Consider the following 11,971-nt stretch of genomic DNA (forward strand, 5'->3'; position numbering starts at 1 on the left):
CTGATTCCTGGAGTTTTTTGAGACTGTTTAACTGGATGGACATGTGGGTCATAACAGTGAAAGGAGAAGATGATCAGACTCAGTCTTTGGAGAGAGGAGCAGGATTACTTCAGTCTTCAGCCTTTCTGGGACACAAGAATTGCCATCATACAGAGTAATTCAGCTTCAAGAGATACGTGGCTAATATTACAGCTTCTAGAAAGCTTCATGTTAGCTTCCTTCTCCTGATGCTAGAAACACATTGAGCTATCATGTCACAACGCAGCAATGTTGAAGAAATTGAAGATAATCGGTGTGAGTCTGACCACTCCAGGAGCAGCCGCTTGTCTGGTGCATCATCTCCTTCAAGGATTAGCATAGCCATTGCAAGAGCAAAGGCAAAAGGCTGAAGCAGCACAAGCAAGAGCTTAAGGTGGAGCAGGCACGTATCCAAGCGAATCTCCATGCACTTAAAGAAGAAAAGGAAAAAGATGCTCCCATAGCGGAAGTAAATACTCTCTTAGCTGGTTTACAGGATATGGAGTTTGAAGTTCACAGCGAAGCTAAAAGTCCAGTTCCCCAAGCTATCAAAGATGAGCGCACCACAGTCTATGTATCAGAACAAACCAGCCTGCACAGTATGGGTTCAGCTGCTGCAATGGAGAGCATTAACCCATTACCAAAATCAAGCAACTGATGCTGATGTCATTATGCCGCACCATGCATCTCAGGATAGTCAGACGAGCAGAGCACCATCACATCACAACTTGTCTTCAGCTAATCAGAGTGATGGAACCCTTCCACAACAGAATATTAGACATGATTTTTCATCTTCTGTGAACCCCCTTGCAGACAAGATGGCATACAGAGCTAGCCATGATCATCCTACAACCAGTGGAGACCTCATTAAGTATCTTGCCCGCAATCAACTGGTGACTTCAGGACTCACCACATATGATGACCAGCCAATGAACTATTGGGCCTGGAAAGTATCATTCCAAAATGCTATTGCTAATCTGGCACTGTCTGTTACAGAAGAATTTGACCTCTTAGTTAAACATCTAGGAAAGGAGTCAGCAGAGCAGGTGAAAAGAATAATATCAGTCAATATTAGAGATCCTGCTATAGGGCTGTGCATGGCATAGGATTGCCTTGGTGAAACATTTGGCTCACCAGAGGCTGTTGAACAAGCTCTGTTTAGTAAACTGGAAAACTTTCCAAAGGTTACAACAAAGGAACCACAGAGATCTGGCAGATCTGTTACCAGAGCAACAAGCAGCCAAGGAAGATGGTTATCTCGCAGGTTTATCCTATTTGGATACTTCTAGAGGAACTAGGCCTGATATTGAGACACTACCGTACAACCTAGAAGAAAAATGGTTGTACCACGGGAGCAAATATAAACGAAAACATATTGTCAGTTTTCCAGCTTTCTCAGTGTTAGTAGACTTTATCTGTACAGTAGCGAAGGCTCGTACAGACCCAAGTTTAACCTCTCAATACATGGTCTGCCAGACAGGAAGAGTAAGTGGGAGAGGCCTGTTAAAACATCTGTGTATGTTCAAAAGACACAGGTTTACTGAGCTCCTAAGTTGGAGTGTAAGGAAGCAAGAGAACGGGTTGATCCAAACAAATATTGCCCGCTGCACAATAAACCCCATCCTTTGAGGAAATGCAGAGGCTTCCTAGAAAGAGCATGGGTGATCGTAAACAGCTTTTGAAAGAACACTTCATCTGCTTCCGCTGTTGCTCTTCCACAGAACATCTTGCAAAGAACTGCACTGTTGATGTAAAATGCTCAGAGTGTGGGAGCACTGCTCATGTCTCCGCATTACATCCCAATCCACCTGCCTGGAAGTCCATGCTGTCACCTCCCACTTCAGAGTATGGCCGGGAGGAGGACAGAGTGGATGGCCAGGAGGTAAAGACAGTACAGAGACAGCGGGGAGGAGAGCCAGCGGCTACACTGTGGAGCCAGTAGATAAGAGCTTGTGCATTCCTCTGCCAACACTTCTTGAATGTAACCAAATTCCTAATTTTCACACTGAGATTCCTACACCAGATGCAGCCTACCATCATGCTCACCTGAAAAGCATCGCAGAGAAGATACCACCTCTAGATCCATTCGCCAAGATTCTCCTACTACTGGGCAGAGATATCTTACAGGTAAACAAGGTTTGTGAGCAAATAAGTGGCCCAGGATTCACTCCGTTCGCTCAGAGGCTCGACCTAGGTTGGGTTGTTATTGGTGACGTGTGCCTTGGAGGAGCTCACAGACCATTAGAGGTAAGAAGTTACAAAACAGCTGTCCTAGAAAATGGTCACACCAGTTATCTCCAGCCATGCACAAATAGAGTAATCAGAGTAAAAGAGATATTTGGTCAAACCCGTAAACATCACCATCATTTGCCACCAACCTCTACATACAGCCCAAAAATATTTACTGGACACAGTTTGAGGCAAACTCTCTTCTTATTGTTTGTATACCCAATGACCAGAAACTTGCTCCATCTATGGAAGATCTAGAGTTTTTGAAAATAATGGAGGCTGAGTGCTATCAGGACAATTCTAAAAGCTGGGTAGCCCCATTACCTTTTCGGTCCCCAAGACAGCAGCTACCAAACAACAGAAAGCAGGCTTTTGATTGTCTCTCACCTCTCCAACACTCATTGGAAAAGCGGCCACAGATGAAAGCTGATTTCTTTGAGTTTATGGAGAAAATGTTCAATAAAGAACATGCAGAAGTTGCCCAACCAATGCAACCTGGACAGGAATGTTGGTACTTGCCTTTGTTTGGCCTATACCATCCCAGGACACCAGATAAATTCCGTGTGGTCTTTGACAGTAGTGCATCACATGAAGGGGTGTCATTAAACAATGTTTTGCTCACTAACCCTGACCTTAACAACAGCCTGTTAGGTGTTCTCATGAGGTGCAGGAAGGAACAGGTGGCCATCACTGCTGACAGAGAGCACATGTTCCACTGCTTCGTTGTGAAGGAGGACCACAGGAATTTCCTCCGGTTTCTATGGCACAGGAGCAATGACCCTACTTCAGACCTCATAGACTACAGAATGCGAGTTCATCTTTTTGGGAACAGTCCCTCCCCCGCAGTTGCTATTTATGGGTTGCGACGGGCAGCTAAGGAAGCAGAGGCTGATTATGGCAGTGACGTGAGAAGATTCATCGACCGGAGTTTTATGTTGATGATGCTTTAAAGTCCTTCAGTACTGAAGAAGAAGCCATCAGCATCCTCAGACAAGAAGAAAAGATGCTTGCAGCCTCTAATCTAAGGCTGCATAAAATTGCATCTAACAAGCCTGCAGTTATTGAAGCATTTCCATTGAAAGATCGTTCCAAGGATGTCAGTAGTATAGAGCTCTTTGTGGATGATCTTCCCATTCAATGTAGCCTTGGATTGTGCTGGAGCATGAACACAGACACCTTCATGTTTCCGATTGAAGATGAGCAGAAGCCGTTCACTCGCAGAGGGGTTCTCTCAACCGTGAACAGTCTCTATGATACGCTAGGCTTCATCAAAGTAACAAGTCACCAGAATCAGACTGAAATAGGTTTGTTTTTGGCATCTTGTTGATCCTGACAATGACTCTGAAGTAGGTCCCTAGGTGATGGTGAGTCTCACACAGGTTTCCAGTGATGTGATACACCCATATTGCTTTAGACATTTACTTTAGGTTCAGCAATCTTCTCAAAGCCATAGCGCATGTCATCCATATAGCTTGTTCCTTCATCCATTCCACACAGAGAAGGTGTCAGGGGTGGCACATCTGTTGTCCTACAGAGGAAGAGATATTAAGAGCCAAAGTGTGCATCATAAAGAGTGATCAGAGAGAGTGCTATGCAAAGGAGTTAAAGTGCATTTGCTCTGGGTCCAACATTCCATCATCTAGCAGCCTGTGGAAGCTGCATCCAATGATGGATCAAGATCAACTTCTAAGAGTGGGATTGAACAATCAGGGCTGAGTCCAACAGAGACCCATCCCCTTATTATTCCTGGCCGTCATCATCTGGCGACACTGCTTGTATCTCACTATCAAGAAGCTGTGAAACATCAAGGAGGACATTTTACCGAAAGTGCTATTCGAGCTGCAGGATTCTGGCTTGTGGGTGTCAAACGCTGTATTAGCAGCTTGCTCTACAAATGTATCATATGTAGGAAGCTGAAAGGGAAGACAGAGCATCAGCAAATGGCCACTCTGCCAGCAGAATGGCTGCAAGTGGCACCTCCCTTCACCTACGTAGGTGTTGATGGCTTTGGCCCGTGGGACATCGTCTCACGCCGTACAAGAGGAGGAGCCTCTAACTCAAAGTGGTGGGCAGTGATGTTCTTATGTATGTGTTCAAGGGCGGTGCATATTGAGGTGATTGAGGGAATGACCTCCAGCAGCTTCATTAATGCTCTGAGGAGGTTCTTTGCTATCAGGGGTCCTGCAATACAAATACGCTCTGACTGTGGATCACACATGGGAGGCGCATGGGAGCGAACGATCGGTATCGCCCGCCATATTTTGGATTGCATGTTGCTTGAGCAAAGGAAAGCCCATTTGACGTATGAAATCCTGACCACAGTTATGGCTGAATTACTAAACTGGTGAAAGACAACTGGATTTTTAACAGCCGGATTCAGGAGTCTAACTCTTTCAGGAAAGGGGCTAAAACCCTGGTCAGTAAGCACATTACAGTTATAATAATTCAACTGATAATAAATAACTAGCTTTACCCTTGATTTGAATGACCTATAAATTAACTAACTTCCAGTTCTAGTTATTTAATACATTAATAACCTTCTGGTGAAGTGGCACAACGTTGCAGAGCATAGGGCACCAGCTGTGAATTTGCCAAACCTGGTGTTCTCTGGCAATGCGTCATGCACAATGTTGGGCTGTGAGCACAACCCCCATCTGTGAACATCAGGCCCTCATACTATCCTCATGGAGTCAGTTTCTAACCATTGGTGCAGATATATGCCCATCCAGCGACTGCTAGCTCAAATGGTAAGTCACCCCTCCTGCAAACAGGAGGCCTGGGTGCCAGCTGGGGGGAAGGAGCTTCCTTAGGCATGACCCTTCATGCTAATGCCTGCTTTGGGGGAGTAGCGGCCTAGTGTTTAGGGCATTGCGTTTGTAATCCTGAGGTTCTTATTTCGAGCCCCACTCCCACAGACTGCCACTCTGTGTCCCTGAGCAACCAAGGCTCTCCCCAAGCACTGCACTATGGCAACCCAGTGCTCTCCAAGAGGATGGGTTAAATGCTCATTTCATTACTCTGAACTTGTGACAGTGTAATGACAATAAACAGCTGGAAAATGCTGGCCTGCTGGAGGTCATTCTACAGAGCTCTGGCAGTGCTCCTCCTGTTCCTCCTTCACAAAGTTGGAGGTCGCGGTCCTGCTGCTGGGTTGTTGCCTTCCTACGGCCTCCTCCCATCTCCTGTTGTCCTGGCCTGTCTCCTGGTTGAGCCTCCAGCCTCTGGACACTATGCTGACAGACACAGCAAACCTTCTTTCCACAGTTTTCACTGATACGCCTGGATGAGCTGCACTACCTGAGCCCCTTTTTGGGATGTAAAGTCCGTCTCATGCTACCACGAGTGTAAAAGCACCACCAACATTCCAAGTGACCTAATCATCAGCCAGAAGGCAGAGCGATTGAGAAGCAATCTGCTTCTCAATCGCTCTGCTTTATAGAGTTGGTCTTGCTAATTTCCAAAAATATCCACATGTTTCCTTTTTACTTTAAACAGTGAATCTAAAGATAAGGCGACGAAATCTGCTTTAAAACACTAATTCTCTGGTCTTTTACCCTCACTGAGATTTAGCCTATTGGCCTAATTCAAGCTGAAATGTTTTGGTGAGAAGGATACCCTGCAGGAGATCCTCGCTGCATACAGACATTAACTGTAACAAATCATTAAAAAAAAGCGCATCATTATTACAACAATCTTCTGTTGCCCTTCAGAGTCATGGAAGTATGTTTTAACTGAAACCATTTTAATTATATGATGAATAGGTTTCTTTTTCTTTATCAGCTCAGGACATATGTTTCTGATGAGGATCTAATAATCTGTGAGTATTAATTTTTCTTCATCATTTGCATTTGTCCTCAGTTTTGCAATTTCTCTCCTTCTTTGACTCAACAGGAAATTAGCCGCTCTCAGCACATCGTCTGCACTTCACAACCTGCTATGATTTAGTAAATAATTCAAGTATGAACACACTATAAAAAGATCTTGGTCTGTGTGATAGCTGGGCTGACCCCCTCCCCCCCATGATTTCTTTCTAACAAGCAGTACTTTCATTAAAAAAAGCCATAACTCTTAAATATCATGTTATTCTTATACATTTTCTAAGGTCCACATTTGTGTGACCATTTTCTATAATATTTTTGCTGCTGTAAACACCAGAATTTCCCCCATTATGTGATAATAAAGGGATTTTCTATTCTATATTTTCATTTATACCTGAGGTTAGAGTTGAAATTTGAACATAATAATTAGTTTTGTTGAGAAAGAAAAGTTTGATAAACAATCTGAACTGATCTGATCCGCTTGTGACAGTTTCATTGATCACTAGATAGAAACGACTCGGAAAGAATGAAGTTTGACATTAGAAAGAAAAGGCTTTGATGTAGTTAAAGTGCTTTTTTAATTTGTTGTAGCTTAGCTTTGTTAACATTTCTCTGGTGGGTAGGGTTAGGGTTAGTAGTAAAGCTTAACTCAGGACATTTTCGCTAAAGTTGTATTATTTAATCTGACATGTTTACTGTGGGAGCTGAAGGTCAGAATATGGGCTTTCTGTATGGAAGTGAATCTCTGAGTACCTGGAACCAAGAACCTGTAGTTGTTTGTGAGGGTGAACTAATGCATGTAAAGTTTATCCAAAGGAAAAATGCTCAATAGTGGTTGTGGAGAGCCGAAGAGGTGCCCCCCCCCAGAGCATTGAGTCCAGCGCCAGGAGACCCAAAGCCCCAGACGCCCAAAGGGACCCCAAGAGCGAAGGCACCAAGGAGGGGTCAGCCCAGGAAATCCGACACCCACCAGGGGAGGAGGAGAGACAGCCCAGAAGGAGCCCCAGCAAGGCCCCGGCTGGCCGGGCCCCGCGGAGAGGCCGCCAGGAATGAGCCAGCAGCCACCCGGGCATCCACCCCCAAACCCCGAGCTCCACCAGTGCACCGGTGAGCCCCGACGCCAGCCAGCAGAGGGAGAGCAGGACGGGGGGAATGGGCTCCGCACTTGGCGGAGACTTGAGATGTGTTTGGGAGAGGGGGCAGTTCAGACCCCTGCCTGGGAGAGAAAAAAAAAAACTCACAGTCTCAATCACCCCTTCCCTCCCTAGTGCCCCCACTCACACCACACAGAAAAAAAAAACATGTGGACACAAATTCACACATAACACTCACATCCAACAATACCAGGACCAAAGACCCGGCGGCACCGGTGGTTGGTTCCGGGATTATTGGATGACCCAATAAGTGAACCTAAATCCGGATGGGGGGAGGGGAGTGGTGACACCGCCACACCAACCCATCTTATTCCTGCTTCAAGGCCGGCCCCCCACCCCGGACCAGACCACCCCCAACAAAAGCTGCCCCGGGATCGGGGCCCACATGCCCCGCGCAGGCCACCCAACCAGAGCACCCCCCCCCTACCTAATTCACCCAGCCACTACAGGATAGGGGGGCCCCACCAGTCGCCCCACCAGTCTCATCACCATAGCTCGGGGGCCAGGGGCCAGCGGTAGGATTCAGATAAATTCTCCATATTAATATATGATCAGAAATCATTCCTAAAAGCTTAACATTAAGGAATTATTCCAGGTCAGAGTCATTCCAAAACTTTTGAAACTTAATTTAATGTTTTTCTTCTTCTTGTTAAGATAAAGTTTTTCTAGTTAAAATATATTCAAAAATCTTTTATCACTGGAACCATAGCAAACTGTTCTAAGTCCTTGAGTCTTTTTTATGTCATTTTTATAGTTAAATATCATTTTTGAAAATGAAGAAAATCTTTGATTAGTTGTTAAGGATAATTTTGTCTTGAAAGTACTTTTTAACCCTGTATATGCTGTTAAAACCCAGAGAGTTTGGCTCAACAATGCTTTTTGGCTTAGAAATGATGCTAATTCCATTAATGTTGATTCCATGAAATGAACATTAATTGACATTTTATGTCATTTAGATCAGTGTTTCCCTTTGGGAATTTTGTCTTACCATGAGAACCAGCAGAATCTTTACTGTGACATGTAAAAAAATCAGATCTGAATTTAAAACCCTTGTGACTCGGCTTTGAACACAGGCCGTTTCTAACGTGCATACTTGTGCTTGTGAAACGTCGTCATCCTTGCCGCCAGCGCTATTCCAGTTCACGAGAACGGACAAAGTCCCTGGATGTTGTTCTGGCCCCTCCCTCTTTACCCAGCATGCATCAGAGCAGACCTGTCCGTTCTCCAGACTGACAGCTGTCCCAGCATGCACTGCAGCAGCAGCAGCTTCCAGGTTAGCGCTCACAGAGCTCAGAGGATTAAGTTCAATGTTCTCTTTTCTGTTGCTGTTCTACAAAAGTAAAATCATTTGATGCAAGAGTATTATACTTTAAGCTTCACTATATGGAACATTTACAGATTTAATGCAGAATTTTATGTTGAGAGGAACGTGGCAACCATCAGCCAGGGCTAACGTTAGCCCGTCTGAGGCAGCCAAGGCCAATGTTAGCTTTGGCTGCGCCGGCCAGGGCTAACGTTAGCCCGTCTGAGGCAGCCAAGGCCAACGTTAGCTTTGGCTGCAGCAGCAAGGGCTAATGTTAGCCCTTCTAAGGCAGCCAAGACCAACGTTAGCATTGGCTACGGCGGCCAGGGTAACGTTAGCCCGTCTGAGGCAGCCAAGGCCAACGTTAGCATTGGCTGCGGCGGCCAGGGTAACGTTAGCCCGTCTGAGGTAGCCAAGGCCAAAGTTAGCATTGGCTGCGGCGGCCAGGGAAACGTTAGCCCGTCTGAGGCAGCCAAGGCCAACGTTAGCATTGGCTGCGGCGGCCAGGGCTAACGTTGTACGCTTCTGTTTCAGTTGACCCAGATTCAATTTATGCTTCTGATGCATAGCCGCTGCAACCGTCAAATCTGTCTCTGTGCGACCACGCCCCCGACGCAGAGATTCTACAACAGTCGTCACGCACCTCAAGAAAAATCCTGACCAGACGTCGGACGGTCGCAAACCCACGCAGACCTCAAGCGGAAATACGCAGACAAAAAGCAGCTGTAATTGGTCCTTAGTATGCCTTTCCGGCTGTCTGTGTGGTCGTCCTTCTCGACTCGGTGCCGGGGCACGCCATTTCTAAAAACCGAGGAGTAATAACAACGATGGATAACCACAACGAAAGGTTGATAGAGGAGGTTCAGAAGTACAACCGCTTGTACGATACCTCAGACATGTTGTTTTGGAAAATAAACACTCACGCCGTCGCCGCAGAAGAAGTTATCAAAAGTTCTCTAATAGGCTCCCCCTAGTGCTTTGGTGGGAAACTGCTGTGCGTCCCTAGAAAATCCTGACCAACGATGCAGAAGCTTACTAGCAAAACTGGTTAGCGACCAGACCCAAGCCCTCTATGCTGCGTGCTCCCGTTCTCCCCGAGTCCAGACTTCCCTGGTTCCTAGTCAAGAATGGGCTTGGTGAGAAAACGAGTCCATAATCGAGTTCAAGTGAAACAACCATAGTCTGTGTTTTTGCTCCTGTTTTGGCATCAGAGTGAGGACCATTTGTAGCAAACAGAGGGAGTTTAGCTGTTTGAACCGATCTGACTGGATGTGACTGAAATGTCTGATTCGCTGCTGCATCTCTGAACTGAACAGTTCTGCTGGGTCTACGGCTGCGTGTTCAGGTCAGGGTGGAGACTTTAAATAAAGTTCTGCCTGTTTTAAAGACTGGATCCTGACATGTCAACCAGACTCTTTAATTCGATCATCAGTGGGATTCAGTGGAGTGGGAGGAGTCCACTCGGTTCAAACTTTACTTCCACACCATGCTGGCTCTGTGTCCGTTTCAAAAACATCTTTGGTTTATTCCTGTTAGACACATTATTCATAGAACCGCCACCATCTTTCCATCGTCACCAGGACAGAGCAACGAAATCCCCTCTCTGCATTTAACCCCCCCCCTCCCCTCCCCTCCCCTTGGGGAGCAGTGGGCTGCCATGGTGCGGTGCCCAGGGAGCAGTGGGGGGTTAAAGGTCTTGCTCAGAGACCCAGAGTGGCAGTCTGTGGGAGTGGGGCTTGAACTCAGAACCTCAGGATTCTGAGCTCTATGCTCTAACCAGTAGACCCCCACCCCCCCGCCACAAATTCATTCATTCATTCATTTAAACGTCCATTTACTGCCAGAAAAGCTTTACTGAACTAAATCTAGTAAAGCTCAGACTTAGACAATAAAAGTTGTTCCTCATATCTTCCTTCACCTGTTCTTCTAATAAATCATTAATGCTGTTTAAAGCTTTTCATTTTGGACATTTCTCTGGATTCATCAAATCAACCTTCCCACAGGCAGCTCTATAGAACCGCAGCTCCTAGACAGCACTGAGCACCTGATGGCTTCAAAGAGCAGGTCCTGCTCAGAACCAGGTCCAGGTCCAGGTCCAGGTCCAGGTCCAGGTCCCCCCCCACCCCCAGCAGCTGGATCAGAACCATAACTCTGCAGCCATTAAACAAGAACCTGTTCAGAACCACCCACCGCCTCTGTGACCATCATCATCATCACCATCATCATCATCACCTAAACATCAGCCTGCAGATGGGCCATTAAGTTTCCCCCCTCCTGAGGCGCGCGGCGCTGCGCTGCGTGGCGCTGCGTGGGCGACCAGCTAAACATGGACTCCTTCCTCCAGGTTCCTCCTCACGAGCTTCTCCACATTTAGCTTTGATGATCGGAGGCATCCAGCTGTGGAGCGGCTCACAGGAAGCCCGCATTAGGCCGTTAATGACGGCTGTCACATTCCATCAGAACCGAACCGCGTCAGGCTGACAGCCCCGCTTCCTGCTTACCTGCGCAGGTCCCACACCTCCGACCGAACCGCCTGCTAGATCCAAACGCTCCTCCGGTTCTGCAGACCAAGAGGAGAGAAGGAGAAGGAGAAGGAGAGGAGCTGTGGGCTGCTGTGAGTCTGACTGTCAGAGAGAGAGGGGGGGGCAAGAGCCCCAACAGCACCGGAAATAAGCAGAATGGCTCCGATAATAAAAGAGAGGAAGGAAGGAGGAAAGGAAAGAAGGAAGGAAAGAGGTTAAAGCATCAGACATCAGATAGGAAATAAGTGAATCATTGTTTGTGAATCTTTGTCTTTTTAAACAGAAACTGACAGAATCAGGGTTTAACCTGATCACCTGCCTCTAATTGGTATTTTATTTTGAAAGGATAACGGAAGCAGCATCTGACTAATGTCACACCTTTACTGTAAATAAACCTGAGAATGAATCGATGTGTGGAGATGGTGTGGATGTGTGTGGCAGCACCTAAAGCTCACATTAATAAAGGATCAGATCCAAACGGTCAGCAGATCAAACAGAAGGAAATGATGATTAAATCACATTAGCAGATAAAAGCTTTATTATGGTTGAACAGTGGATCAGGTTCACTGATCAAGCAGCTTCCATGAAGTTGGAGCAGAGGAGGTTTGAAGAGACTCAGTCTGCAGGAGAGGATCTATTTTAATGCGCGGGTAGCACATTAAACACATTAGAAGTATAGAACCTTTGAAATGATATTACTGTTATTATAGTGATGATTTGTCTGATAAAATTAAAAACTGTTCTGCTTTATAATAGATGGATACATTGCAGATGTGCTATGGTTAGCTTCTATGTTCAGTTATCCTACAGCCATGTTCAGTGAAGCAACAGAGAGAAGAAGACATGAAGGAGCAGAACCATGATCAACCAGCATGAAGGATGGTGATTGGGATTCGTGGGGAAGCTGCAGCACGACTCGGACTAGTG

General features: G+C 46.2%; 1 protein-coding gene across 1 annotated transcript in view; it reads right to left on the bottom strand.

The window, feature by feature from the left end:
- Nucleotides 1-11,147, bottom strand: part of LOC107099252 (disks large-associated protein 1-like) — a gene marked incomplete at its 3' end in the record, with an annotated part of 53,548 nt that extends 42,401 nt beyond the window's left edge. Inside the window, exon 1 of the mRNA XM_015397307.1 lies at nucleotides 11,024-11,147. The remainder of the gene's footprint in view (nucleotides 1-11,023) is intronic.
- Between the last annotated feature and the right edge of the window lie 824 nt (nucleotides 11,148-11,971).

Source organism: Cyprinodon variegatus, unplaced genomic scaffold (assembly GCF_000732505.1).
Source record: "Cyprinodon variegatus isolate N-32 unplaced genomic scaffold, C_variegatus-1.0 Scaffold851, whole genome shotgun sequence".
NCBI classification, from domain to species: Eukaryota; Metazoa; Chordata; class Actinopteri; order Cyprinodontiformes; family Cyprinodontidae; genus Cyprinodon; species Cyprinodon variegatus.